Source organism: Physcomitrium patens, chromosome 7, assembly GCF_059467195.1.
Source record: "Physcomitrium patens ecotype Gransden chromosome 7, ASM5946719v1, whole genome shotgun sequence".
Classification (NCBI taxonomy): Eukaryota; Viridiplantae; Streptophyta; class Bryopsida; order Funariales; family Funariaceae; genus Physcomitrium; species Physcomitrium patens.
In genome coordinates this window covers 7,020,516-7,034,264 of record NC_143416.1, presented here as the reverse complement: position 1 = coordinate 7,034,264, position 13,749 = coordinate 7,020,516, and the positions used below count along the sequence as shown (strand labels likewise).

The 13,749-nt window shown below is 36.8% G+C and overlaps 3 non-coding genes across 3 annotated transcripts; all 3 read left to right on the top strand.

The window, feature by feature from the left end:
- Positions 1–2,520: 2,520 nt before the first annotated feature.
- TRNAW-CCA (transfer RNA tryptophan (anticodon CCA)) lies at positions 2,521–2,592 on the top strand. The gene has a single exon. It is a non-coding gene; the product is annotated as a tRNA-Trp (tRNA).
- Positions 2,593–2,695: 103 nt separating this feature from the next.
- On the top strand, positions 2,696–2,768 carry TRNAR-ACG (transfer RNA arginine (anticodon ACG)). Its single transcript has one exon. It is a non-coding gene; the product is annotated as a tRNA-Arg (tRNA).
- A 31-nt stretch (positions 2,769–2,799) lies between these two features.
- TRNAS-CGA (transfer RNA serine (anticodon CGA)) lies at positions 2,800–2,881 on the top strand. The gene has a single exon. It is a non-coding gene; the product is annotated as a tRNA-Ser (tRNA).
- Positions 2,882–13,749: the final 10,868 nt, after the last annotated feature.

The following is a 13,749-nucleotide window of genomic DNA, read 5'->3' as shown; positions in this document are numbered from 1 at the left end:
ATTCTTTGTAATATACGCACAAATCTTCTTAATAACAACCAATTTTATTTTGCTCAATAAGAAGTTTAAAAAATATTGTATTAGTTTGCATAGGCTTTGGTTTAGATAAGTAAGCTTCCAAAAACTTTGAAGATGTTGCCATTTCTTTACATGTACCTCTTTAATCAAATCTTTTTTTTTAGCATATTTCAAATAGTCAATTGTCACATGTAATGGCTTGAGGAATAAATTTTTCTAATAAATTTGCTCTCAGTATCTTTGACACTATCTTTCAATTCATATCAAAATTAATTGTTAATGATTTTATCATTCCAATTCATGTCACAAGCAAGATTTTTGAATTTAGTAGCATATGTAGTGATTGAAAATGATTCTTATTGTAGAAATATGATCTTGATTTCTACAATCTTTTTTTAATTATTTTTTTAAAATTTAATCATAAACACCTTCAAAAATAAATTCAAAACATAGAATAGTCATGAATCTTTTTTCATCAAAGGTATAAATCATGAAAAAATAATTTTAAAATGAACTACTTCTATGAATCCAACTTGAGTAAATCCATCAGGATATTGAGAAAGGTGAAACTTTAAATTAAATTTTTATTTATTGTAAAAATCGTCAAATTTTTTATCTTGTTCTATCAAACTTCTTGGGCATACTTATCTTTGCTTCCCTTACACTTATAGTAATAAAACTCCTTCGATTTAGTTGTAAACTTGATTTACTTCCTTCTCTTAATTACATAGTTTTTTGGTGTAGACTTTAAACTTCATTATTAACTTCTTCTTTGGATTTATAAATAATATCTTATGATTCATATCAAAAATATATAAAATTTCTACCCTAAGAGTATTGAGAAGCTTGTGAAGATCTACAATAGTTATAAATCTATTTTTACTTCCACCAAAAGTAGCATTCATAATTTTTCTTTCTACAGACAACTCAAATAAATTCAAAAAATTAAATTAGACTAAGATAATTGACAACTTCTAATATCAAATGAAAATTTCTACAAAAAAGAGTAATTCACTTTCATTAAAAAAAAATCAATATTAATAAATTAATTCATTTGTTTAAAGGTAGGTAGCCCACAACCTTCCAAACACAACAATAGAAGTGAAATAATCGACGCACTTTTAAAACAAGACAAGAAGAATAAATTGGCACTCTTGTCAAATTGTCAAATTTGACATATCTGTGCTGGAATCATCACAAGGAGATGCCTCAAATTGACCCCGTCCGTGCATACACCTTTGGGTGACATTACTTTGCAGAAGTCGATATTGTGCTGGCAGCGGACACGCCACTGCGCCAGGCACATGATATTGGCGAATCACTTCAAGACAAACTTGAGTCGCTACTGGAGATTGAACGAGCTTTTGTTCACCTCGATTACGAGGTTACTCATCGACCGGAGCATGCCTACAGAGATAAGTGACGATGCACTAGGCACACCAATCCTGGCTTCGAGTCAGCCTTGCCAAGCAAACAACTCCACCCAACTGATTGCCCCCCTCCCTCTGAATGATCTGAACTTCTTAGACTTCATAACAAAAAGGACTATCACTGTAAATACCTGCTGCCCTCTCAAAACAAGAGATGGGTCCCACAACACGCAGTTTTCAAACCAACTACCTTAATAAATGGTTGTGAATCCAACACAAGCAAAGGAAAGGCATACCAAATGCCATGATCAAACGCATCCGAGAAGTACCACAAGGGCTTCGAAATCAGATGGAAAACCTAGCGGCAGAAAACAAATCAGGTTCGATGTAACGACCAGCATGTGATTGAACATGTCCACTTAATACGATTGATGTAACCAAATGCTCCATAAACAGTCAATAAACTTGGTTAGACGGACACGCTAGTTGCATATCCTCGAATTGCCCGCGGATGATGATGTGCGCTGTGTGCATCACTTGTGATGTCGGAGGAAGGAGTGAGCGACTGCGGGAGGTGTTGGGGGCAACGGAGCGGTGTGGTTGAGCGGGTCACCTCATGTGGAACGGGGTGTTGTCAACAGAGAGGAAGGTCACCTTTTGGATAGAGCTGTTTGAATGTGTGCACAGTTGTTGACATGACCGGAGAGCGGAGTTGAGAATGCGTGGGGTGATTGGAGTGAACGTTTGGGGGCTCGTGGAAGGAGCGTGGTCCATCCCAACCATGGTGGAGCGCAGCGGCGGCAAATGCAGAAACGGCTCCGAGGAAAAGAAGGTGATGGTGAGACCTGGACAGTGGGCGCATCTGGGAGTGGGATTACAGCCAGGATGGAGCCAAATACATGGATTCCGTCAAGGCAGCCAGGGGTGGCGCGGAGGGAACGAGGGACAAAAGCAGTCCCAGGACCGAAAGCCGGGACAGAATCCGGTGGAAAGGGAGCGCTGGGGGAAGGGGGCAAGGGATTTGCGACGGCGCATGGGCCACTCAGCGGGGTCAGAGGGGGCGGCGGTGAGTGGTGCCTGGGGCGGGATTGGGTTGATATTGAGAACCGGATGAGAGACGTGCATCGCCGTGGGATCCGTGGCGCAATGGTAGCGCGTCTGACTCCAGATCAGAAGGTTGCGTGTTCGATTCACGTCGGGTTCAAACTCCCGAAGGAAATGGTGACTACCCTGCGGCCTCCCTAGTTCGCTTCGCCCCTGGCCCACCCTGAGCGGGGGGGTCTGATTGTGGTCGGTCGAGGGGCGCTGACCGTGTGGCCCAATGGATAAGGCGCTTGCCTACGGAGCAAGAGATTCTGGGTTCGATCCCCAGCATGGTCGTGGGTCGCCGGAATTGTAGATTGTGGCGCGTGTCAATTTGGCCGAGTGGTTAAGGCGGCAGACTCGAAATCTGCTGGGGTTTCCCCGCGCAGGTTCAAATCCTGCAGTTGACGACTCCGCTGCCCATTGTTTCTCCTCCCCTTCCGCACTCTCGTTTTCGTGCCCCGCGCCCCCCTTCTCGATTTTCCCTTCTCTTGAATTACCCCATTCTCCAGTTCTTTCGATGCGAACCTCCTTCGGCTCATTCCATTTCCATGCAGCAAATGCCATTTCAATGATTAAGCACTCCTTTCCAACACATAACCTTCTCACATTTCATCCAATATGCACAACTCTTCTCTAACCATCTTCATTCCAATTTACAAGCTGAGAGTGATTTATTTAATTCCAATTTACAAGCTGAGAGTGATTTATTTAATTCCAATTTACAAGCTGAGAGTGATTTATTTAATTCCAATTTACAAGCTGAGAGTGATTTATTTAATTCCAATTTACAAGCTGAGAGTGATTTATTTAATTCCAATTTACAAGCTGAGAGTGACTTATTTAATTCCAATTTACAAGCTGAGAGTGATTTATTTAATTCCAATTTACAAGCTGAGAGTGATTTATTTAATTCCAATTTACAAGCTGAGAGTGATTTATTTAATTCCAATTTACAAGCTGAGAGTGACTTATTTAATTCCAATTTACAAGCTGAGAGTGATTTATTTAATTCCAATTTACAAGCTGAGAGTGATTTATTTAATTCCAATTTACAAGCTGAGAGTGATTTATTTAATTCCAATTTACAAGCTGAGAGTGATTTATTTAATTCCAATTTACAAGCTGAGAGTGATTTATTTAATTCCAATTTACAAGCTGAGAGTGATTTGTATAAGCTGAGAAATGTATTGATTATCTTGAACTATTCCTTGGGTGATTGTTTTAATTCATAAATGGTTTTGTGAAGGGGTCACACCATACCAAGTTGTAAAAAAATGACTTTATTTAAGATCTTTACATATATATATATATATATATATATATATATATTTCTTCTTAAATAGATCTATTTAAGAATGTTATTTTAATGTTCATTTGATGTACATAGAAATCAAGTTGAACTGCTAAAGCAAACATGAGTCAAATTGATTGTATGCAAATGACTATTAAAAAAGGTTTTATTGTAGCCTAAGCCTAGAAGTTGGTTGAATTTATTTGCCACAAGATGTGCTTTGAAGCGATCCACTACTCCAAAAAAATTGAGCTTAATTTTAAATATTTATTCACAAGAGTAAAAAAGACTTTACTTTTTTTTCCATATGTAAAATATACTTAGGAACTATATGATAACATTCTTTAAGACCTTCAACAATTTTTTATCGTGTAAGTCACATGTTTAATTTGCATAGTAAGTTTCATATATGAGTGCTACATGACCAACTTATTCTTCAAGTTGTTAATATGTGCAATATGCAGACAACTTGTTGATCAAATTTTAAACTATAAATACATAAAGAATTATATCTGTATACATAAAGCCTCTAAGTATTAAGGAAAAGAATGCAATAAAGACAAATAAACGAGTGAGACTTCTCTCAAAGTAAGATGAAAAAATAGAAATAACTTGATATATATATTAAGAACGAAATTAGAATGGCTATTGCCAAAAAGTCAAGAAAACTAGAGACCCTTGAAACTAGACTGGAAGCAAAAAAGCAGTTGACAAGAGTGAAGAAGGCTTCATTCTTGTCTCTATATATACTATCTAACTAGACGCTACGTGGCGACGTTCTATAGGACCTCTAATATGTGTTGACTTTGTAGGATACATGCCTTGACTTACCAGGCAAGTTTTTCTACGTGTCAGCCATATAGTTAGCTTGGTCTTCAAGCTAACACCATGTGTGGTACATGGCCAACTTGTTGACCACGTTTTGAATCCAAAAAGTCAATTAAAGACATCTATAAAGTCAAAGCAGTATCTATGGAGCTTCTAAGAAGCTTTTATAGTAAATATTATAGAATTAACTTACTTTTACATACTTTTATTTATTTCTACCTATTTATACATGTAGTTATTGGCTTATATGTGTATGTCCATGACATTACTCCTTTCTTCAACGGACGAGTTCCACGAGGAGAGATAATCATATGTTGAGGAAATCTATGATGTGACGAATTGTATTCGCTACATACTTTGAACTTTGTTCTCTTTGAAGATGATTGATAGGGCCTCTCAACTATCGGTAGTATCCCATACCAGGGCAAGAAGACCATCCAGTTATTTGATCATTGTTGAGGCCTTCATAACTTCCTTCGAATAAAATATTTGGAACACCATCAAGAATTATTCCTACCTCTAGTAAAATCACCAAACATCAAGAGTCCCTTCCAAGGTCGTGATATCAAACGCATTCTATCTTGATATCTATTCGAAGAAGAACATATTATTCTTAAAGATCTTCATCTCAATTGCATCGTCTTGAAGGTCGTGACAATTGTAATGTCTTGTCTGATAAGTTAGTAAACGAAGGCTATTGAGTCAAATCCGCTGGTTGTTGGTTCTCCATCTTCTAAGTGTTTTCATATGACATGCTATCTTGCTTGAGAACGCATCAGGCATGTAGCTATGGAAGATAAAATAATGATTTACAAGTATCTAGGTAGGCTAGTGGGTTTCAACCATCTATTACAAATTATTTTGGATTTCAATGTAAAAGCTTAATCCCAATACAAAGTATTTAGAAATAATATTTTTAATAACTTGAAGATATTATAAGCACAAAGTCTTTTGTTATTTGTTAGTTTTTATTTTTTTGTTTATTTATTTATTTATTATTTTATTTTATTTTATTTTTTAATCCTAACTCTAGAGAGCGAGCTTTAGCAAGCTGTAATTTTCAATCTAACTGTCTGATTGTTGTAAATTTCTACCACTAGTATCTTTGCAAGCCTTCTAAATACTCAAGAAGTTTCAATCCAATCTAACTTATAGGTTGCAAAAAAATACCGTTAATCCACATTGATGTATCTTGACTATCGCCTAAAAGTCCTCGATTTATCATGCTAAAAGTCACCTTATTCTAGATAGTAGATCTCCAGATATTATAGAGGACCTTGATTTATTTCTTTCAATTTTTCTGGACTTTGGATCTACTGATCTCATTTATTGAAATTGGATGGAGCATCACATTGCTAATCAGTATGCCTCGATTTCTTGCAATTCCTTCACACTACTGCATAATCATCACTGGCTTTGGGATTGAAACATTCACTAACATAATAACCAACTTGTCTGCAATGGAAATGACGAAGTGGTCTTCCTGCACCCCCATCATACAAATTGGGTGTCTCTACCAGTATATACCTACTAGACTTGTTCCATATAGGGTTGGAAAATGATCCTGATTATCCCATTGGTACAGAAGGTACTTGGTTTGATGATGCCGATGTCGTATTACATGTTGTCTTGTTCGGGAATACACTGGATATCTGGCTGTGGAAGGTATAGTTGTTTTTGCAAATAACAAAGAAACCTTGATAGATTTTATCCATGTATGAAGAATATAATTAAAATATCAATTTCCAAGTATTTAAAAACACTCTTCATAGTCATTTTAACCATACAATATTCCAATTGCTTTATTTCTTTTATAATTAAGTTATTTTTGTTTTTCTTAACAAGCCTTAATCCTAGCCAATGAGCTTTGACAAGCTGTAACTTTTGATCCAACCGTCCACTTAGTGTGAAATTTTGCACCCAAATACCAGTATAAGCCTTCTATATGCTCAAAAAATTTCAGCCCAACCCAACTTATAGATTGCAAGAAAACGTCCAAAAAACCGCACTGATAACACTCAGCCGCAACCTTGAAATTTGATGTAGAAACTCGAGAAGTGATTTCTCCTTTGTCAACCATTAACTCCAGCTCAAAATTGAATAGCCGCTTGATCTCCAAATCTTCTATTACCAAGCCAAAAATTACGTTGATCCAATTGGTAGACCTTCAAATATCAGAGAAACCCTATCCAACCCTAGACTACCAACTTCCAACAACCCTTTGTACTAAAACCCAGATATCTCTTGATTGCATCGTTAGATTAACACAAATTTTTGTATACACTTATCACACCCAACTATCCAGACAATACCAAATTTTGACCTATAGATGCTACACGACTTGCACAAACCGATTGAGAATGTAAACTATCAATGTTTTATATAAAATCCAAAACACCAAAATAAACACTGATTTTGAGGAGCGATTGCTCTCCCCTCACAAACCCTAATGAAACAAAACTAGTGACCTTGAAAAGAGCTTGAAGCTAGCTCTTCGATCCAGAAATCCGATTTGAAACTCCCCCCTCCATTTCTTAACCTTCCTCTCCTTTAATCCTAATTCTCCCCTCTTTCAAATCCTAGCCCCTGAATTTCTTCAATCTTCCGTCTTGGATCTGGAATTGGCTCCTTCCGTCTTGGATCCAAAATTGGCTTCTTTCGTCTTCGATCCCGAATTGGCTCCTTCTGTCTTAGATCCGGAATTGGCTCCGTCGTTAGAGCTTTCTCCTCTATTTTTACCTTTAAGAGATCCTTTTACCAAAAAGACGTTCCCGGAACAGCACAAAGGACGGAACAGCCTGAAACGGAACCGGAGCCCTATAATCAGGACAACATTGAGTCACCCGACGAATTCAGGTCTCATATTGGATAAGAGGCCCATAGTAAGACCTCGTAGTAAGACCTTGATGTTCCTGCAATTGGACCGCATTGGGTTGTCCGACCAATTTAGGTCTCATATTGGGTAAGAGGACCTGGATTGGATGTCTTGAAATTAGATCCAATTGACTCTTCGAACCAAGCTCACCCGTCGTTGAATTGGTCCTTTCCCTTTCAACTGACTCCCGTTATTGGAATCGAACGGAGCATTTCAGTAAGCCCCGGCTGACTGTAACGGGGTGACTGAACCTAGCCTCTCAGTATTTGCACTGGAATTGGTCGTTGCTCCCAATATTCGAGGTAACTGAACATTAATAAAAGTCTTCTTTCTTTATATTTTCACAGTATACTCGTGTTACAACACGACACCGGTGGAGTGATATTAACTACCTTTGAATATTGGCACTGGATTGGCCACTGTATCTAACATCCTAGATGACAAAATATTAATAATATCTTTTTCATTTATATTTTCACCATATAGTTGTTTTACAACACAATAGCATTATAATTACAAAGAAGCTACAAACAAGGATTGAAAGTAGAATGTTATCTCACCTAGATCTTGTTTCTTTTATAAATAAGATTTTTATCTTGATTTTGATGGATGTCGTTGATGAAAAGCCTCCACCACCTTTGCTGCATTTATAAGATTTTTTACTGGCTCCTATGTACGTTCACTAATATCATATCCACACCAATGGACAAGATATTCTAATTTATTACGGCCCCGCGTTGAATCTAAGACTTCTTCCATTTCAAACTCTTTATTATTGTCCACTTCTATAGAAGGAGGTAGAGCTTGTCTTCTTCTTGATATATCCACTGTCTTGCAGAGTTCAAGAAGAAACATGTGGAATACTAGATGGATTTTTATTGACTCCGATAAATGTAAACGATATGTAATTGGATTGATTTGAGCAAAAATAAAAAATGGTTCAAGCCTTTGATAGTCCAACTTGTCACAAGGACGAGTGGTCTTGATATTGCAACAAAGTAACCATACCTTATCATCCATGTGAAATGGTGGTTGTTCCTTTTGATAGACATCCACATTGATCTTTTGTTGTTCTTGAGCTTCTTTTAACTACGCCTTCATCATTGCATGTAGCTTTGATAAATGAATTGTCAAATCTTTTGCAACAAGATTACCAACTTTTGAAAAGTCAAAAGTATCAAGTCATGGATGATAACCATAATTACCAAAGAAAGTTTTTTGTTTTGTAGAAGAATGTATCGTATTATTGTAAGCAAACTCTGCTATTGGCAAAAGAGTTGTCCAATCATCTTCTTGGTAGTTAATATTACATGTTAAATATTGCTCCAAAACTTGATTAACACGTTCCGTTTGTCTATCAATTTGAGGATGGAATGTCAAAGATAGTTTTACATCCACTTTTAGAATCTTGGAAAGAGTCCGCGAAAATCTTGATACAAATTGAGTTCCCCTATCTAATATAATATCCTTGAATAATCCATGATAGCGACAGATATTCTTAAGAAAGAGCTTAGCTATTTCTTCACCTATGATAGATTTTATACATGGTACAAAATATTCCATCTTGATAAAATGATCTACTATCACAAATATAGAGTCATAAGAACCTGAGATTGGAAGATCCGTAATAAAGTCCATAGAAATAAAAGACCATGGTTGTTCTAGAATAGGTAATGGCTGAAAAAGTCTAAAAGGTCGATAACGAGGAGTTTTTGATTTTGAGCAAACATCACATGATTGTACAAAACCTTTGACTGCCTTTCACATTTGAGGCCACCAAAAATCCCTAGATATTAGCTCCAAAGTCTTACTGTATCCAAAATATCCTGCTGCTGGAAAGTCGTGATGAGCTTGAAGAATACATAAATATGCTTCTCGTTCTGGAACATAAAGGCGTCTTTTGAAATAGAGTAGGTTATTGTTGAACTTGAATTTAGAGGGATCATGAGATTTAGAAGAATTATTCTTGATATCATGAACAAGAGGGTCTGAAGACATACTTAACTAGACTTGCTTGAGAAAAGTTAAATCAACAGTCAATGTTGATTTTATTACTCGAAGATGAAATTGCTCCGATTTCAAGAGAACCATTCTTTGTTGCTCAAAAGCTGTATCTCCTTCTTTTGGTACAAGATAAGAATGTCTAGACAAGGCATCAGACAAACCTTGTTGTTTTCCTGGCCGATAAGTGATGATGAACTCGAATCTTGATAAAGACATGCTCCAACAAGTTTGACGATGATTTAATATGCATGCTGACATGAAATACTCGAGGTTCTTCTGATCCATATATACGGTGATTGGAGTGGAAAGGCCTTCTAGATAATGACGCCATCCTTGAAAGGAATCCACAATTGCAATAAGTTCTTTGTCATGGATTTCATAATTAATTTCTGCAGTTGAGAATTTTTTTGAATGAAAGGCTACTGGATAAAGTTTATCATAAGTTCCCATTTGTGACAAAATTGTACCTAGAGCAAAGTTTGATGTATTTATTTCCATAAAGAATACTTTAAAAAAATCAACACGATACAAGATTGGTGCAAAAAGAAACGCTGTCTTCAAAGATTCTAAAGCAACTTACACTTCTTGATTCCATTGGAGTTTGTCTTTACAAGTCAAACGTGTAAGTAGAGCTGCAACTTGAGAGAAGTCTTTGATGAAGATCCAATAGTAGTTGGCAAATCCCAAAAAGCATTGGACATCTCTTACCATTTTTGGGATCTTTCAATCTATAATAGTTTGAACTTTCTCAGGATCCATCATAAGTCCATCATTTGAAATGATGTAACCTAAGAAATCGACTTGAATAGTAACAAGGCAAAGGCTTTGTAATGTAAAGGTCCTAGAATAACATTTAATCTAACAAGGCAAAGGCTTTGTAATGTAAAGGTCCTAGATTAACATTTAATGTAAAACAAGGAGAGGGTTTTGAGGAGAGAATAAGACCTTTATTAGATGTTGTGCAAGGTTCCAGCTGCACGGTGTCATATTATGTGCTTTTCTGCTCGAGAACGTGCCGGGCGTCTAACTGTAGAAGGTAGTATGGAGATTCACTAATATTCAAGCAGTTTATCGGTTTTTGATTGTTGGAATATAAACAACTATAAGAATATATCGTAAATCTATATGGATGTCCTTCGACTGCTCGTCGAAATCCTTTTTGTCCCAACCGGTAGGTCTCTAGACGTTACAGAGAACCTCGAACAACCCAAACTGCTAATCTTCGATACCGCTTTATAGTCACGATCTTGTAACCATTGACTGTCTCGTTAGATTAATCCAATAAATTTCATTCACTTTACATATACAATCCTATAGACACCCTTTTAATTCTTCATCACAGACGTAACTCGATTTTACAAAATAGTCAAGAGCAATCACACCCACTTCATTTAAATCCCGATTCACCAGTACAACACTGACTTCAGCAACGATTGCCTCAGTCTTTCAAAAACCCTATGAAGAAAAAAAACCCCAATCCTCTGTCTTTTTTTTCTGCTCGAAGTATGAAGCTCTCCCCGATCCTTCTAAAAAAACTTTTCTCTTCCCTTCCATTTCTTAACCTATCCTCTCCTTTAACCCTAATTCTCCCCTCTTTCAAATCCTAGCCTCTGAATTTCTTCAATCTTTTGTCTTCGATCTAGAATTGGCTCCGCCATTAGAGCTTCTCCCCCGTTTTTACCTTTAAGAGATCCTTTTACCAAAAGGACGTTCCCGAAACAACACAAAAGATGGAACAACCTAAAACAGAATCGAAACCTCCATAATCGGGACCACATTGAGTCGCCCAACCAATTCAGGTCTCATATTGGCTAAGAGGCCCGTAGTAAGACTTGGATGTTCCCGTAATTGGGTCAAATTGGTCTTTGGCGTCAGATTGACTAAGAAGCCTGTAGTAAGACCTGGATTAGATGTCTTGAAATTGGATCCAATTGGCTCTTCAAACCAGGCTCATTCGTCGTTGAATTAGTCCTTTTTCTTCTACTGACTCCTAGTATCGGAATCGAACGAAGCATTTCAATATGTCCCGACTGACTGTAACGGGGTGATTGAACCTGACCTCTCAGTATTTGCACTGGAATTGGTTATTCCTCCCAATATTCGAGGTAATTGAACATTAATAAAAGTCCCCTTTCTTTATATTTTCACGATATATTCGTGTTACAACACGACATCCACCCCCTCTGAACCTGTACATCCTCCGGTATGCACCAATTTATCCAACTGTTGTTTGATTTAGAATATATTCTCTACATCTTTCTCCAGTTCGTCTTCGTGACCTTCATTATCTAAATCACTTTCATCTTCTTGCTGCGTACCTAACTTGCGTAATTCTCCTTCAATATCATATAATCTTTTTCTTTCTTTTCTTTTAAAATCATCAACTTTTTTATACATAATATTTCTATTCTCCAAAATATCAATAAAACTCGCATCAAAGGCACCTTCATCTCGCGAGAGTACCTCCTCTTTTGTACCTCCATAATCTCGCTTTACAGTGGTACCTCTCGAAATCCTTAAATCCTTCAACAATCTTTGGCAATGGTTTCTCCCTCAACCTATCTCGATTCCGTTTATGATTAGGAGGTACTGTTAGAAATTGTACAGCTTTCCTCCCATCTTTGCTAAGTACCCTTGCATAAGCAGAACCATCATCAAATACTTTTATTTCCATCCGAGTTGTCGTAATATAAGGTTGTCCTAAAATCAATGGATAAGACGTTGTATCTTGAACAAAAAAATGTTGCTCTATCGCAACATCTCCAATCCAAATTTTGACATCTGGACAAGCTCCATATAATTCGCCCCATGTGTTATTAGCTGCTCATATTGCCCATCCATGTTCCATATCAATTGGCCATTTTTGCTCCTTATAAAGATCTTTAGACATGAGATTTATTTCAAAACCATGGTCGACTAAAGCAACAATTGGTTCTTCTATATCTCCTATTTTCACCAATACCTCAATAGTTGCCCTTGTCCAATGCTTTTGAGTATAATGACTCAAAGTTTCCATTTCTTTATCACTATAATCTTCGAAACGTACTCGTTGATTATATCCATTCTTTTCAATTTTTGCTTGCTTCTAACCAATATCAACCTCTTCTTCATCTTTATATGTTCTTGCATCAATAGCATGACTCATTCCAGTTCCGTCCATTAATTGCTTTTTTCACTTAATGCTATCAATGATAACGTCATGAAACTCCTTCTTTACAATTTTCAAGACTTCTTTCAATGTGAATTCCACTTTAGCATTTAATATACGTTCTTCCAACACCCCTTTCAAATTTGTTGTCGCTTCAATGTCAGAAAGTAGCTTATAAGCAATTGATTTGTTCTTATCTTTTGTCTCCATTGTTTTTTCTTCCAATGATGCTGAGGTATCCTTTACAGACAATTCTTGTGAAGCTGCCTCCCGAGCCTTGTCTCCTCGAGTTTGCCTCTTAGAAGAATTTCCTTCTCTCGTATTATCAAAATTTCCTTATCTCTTTTCTTCCATCAAAGCTTCATGTTGGCTCTTAGCAATATATGCATGAACTGAAAGAGATTCAACAAGATCCTCCCAACCTGTTGCACCTCGTATTGTAGCTGCAATCCTCAATAACGCTTCTCGAGGTAATTTCCCTTCTTACATTATAAAAATGGCAGAAGTCCAAAACTCACTAGTTTTCGTACTTCCACCAAGGTCGTCATCTACTCTAGCACCATAACTTGCACTTTCTCGTGCTGCTGTTTCATGCTCTTTTAAGTAATCTTGAACCAATGCTCTCATTCCTCCCTTGCCAAAATTGGTTTGAAGAAGATCCTCCCTATCTTTTAATGCTATCTTTCCATCTTTCTAGCAAATAATTCCTTGTCGTATCATATTATTAAATTCATTGTAATCTTTTCTAGTGTATGAAGCATCATCATACCAAATGCATCTTTGTACATATCTTTGTTTTGAAAAATTCTTCAAATTATTTGCAGAAGTATTCTCTTCAAGTCTTGCCAATTTGATTTGAAGATCTCACATTCCTCGTATAATTTCTTCCATCTCCATATCTGCTTTCTTTGATAAGGATGTCGAAGGTTGAACTGTAGGCATTGTTGGTGGTGTTGTACGTACTGGAGCTTTGGGTGCTTGTACTGTTTTTGGAATATTGCTCCTATCCTTCCTCCTTTCTCTTTTTGTAAGCAACCCCACCGCATCATCAACGTTCTTCCACTTTATTGTCAATCCTTCATCTTCTTCTTTATCTTTAAGAAGGAGTTCTAATTTTCCTTGCAATTTT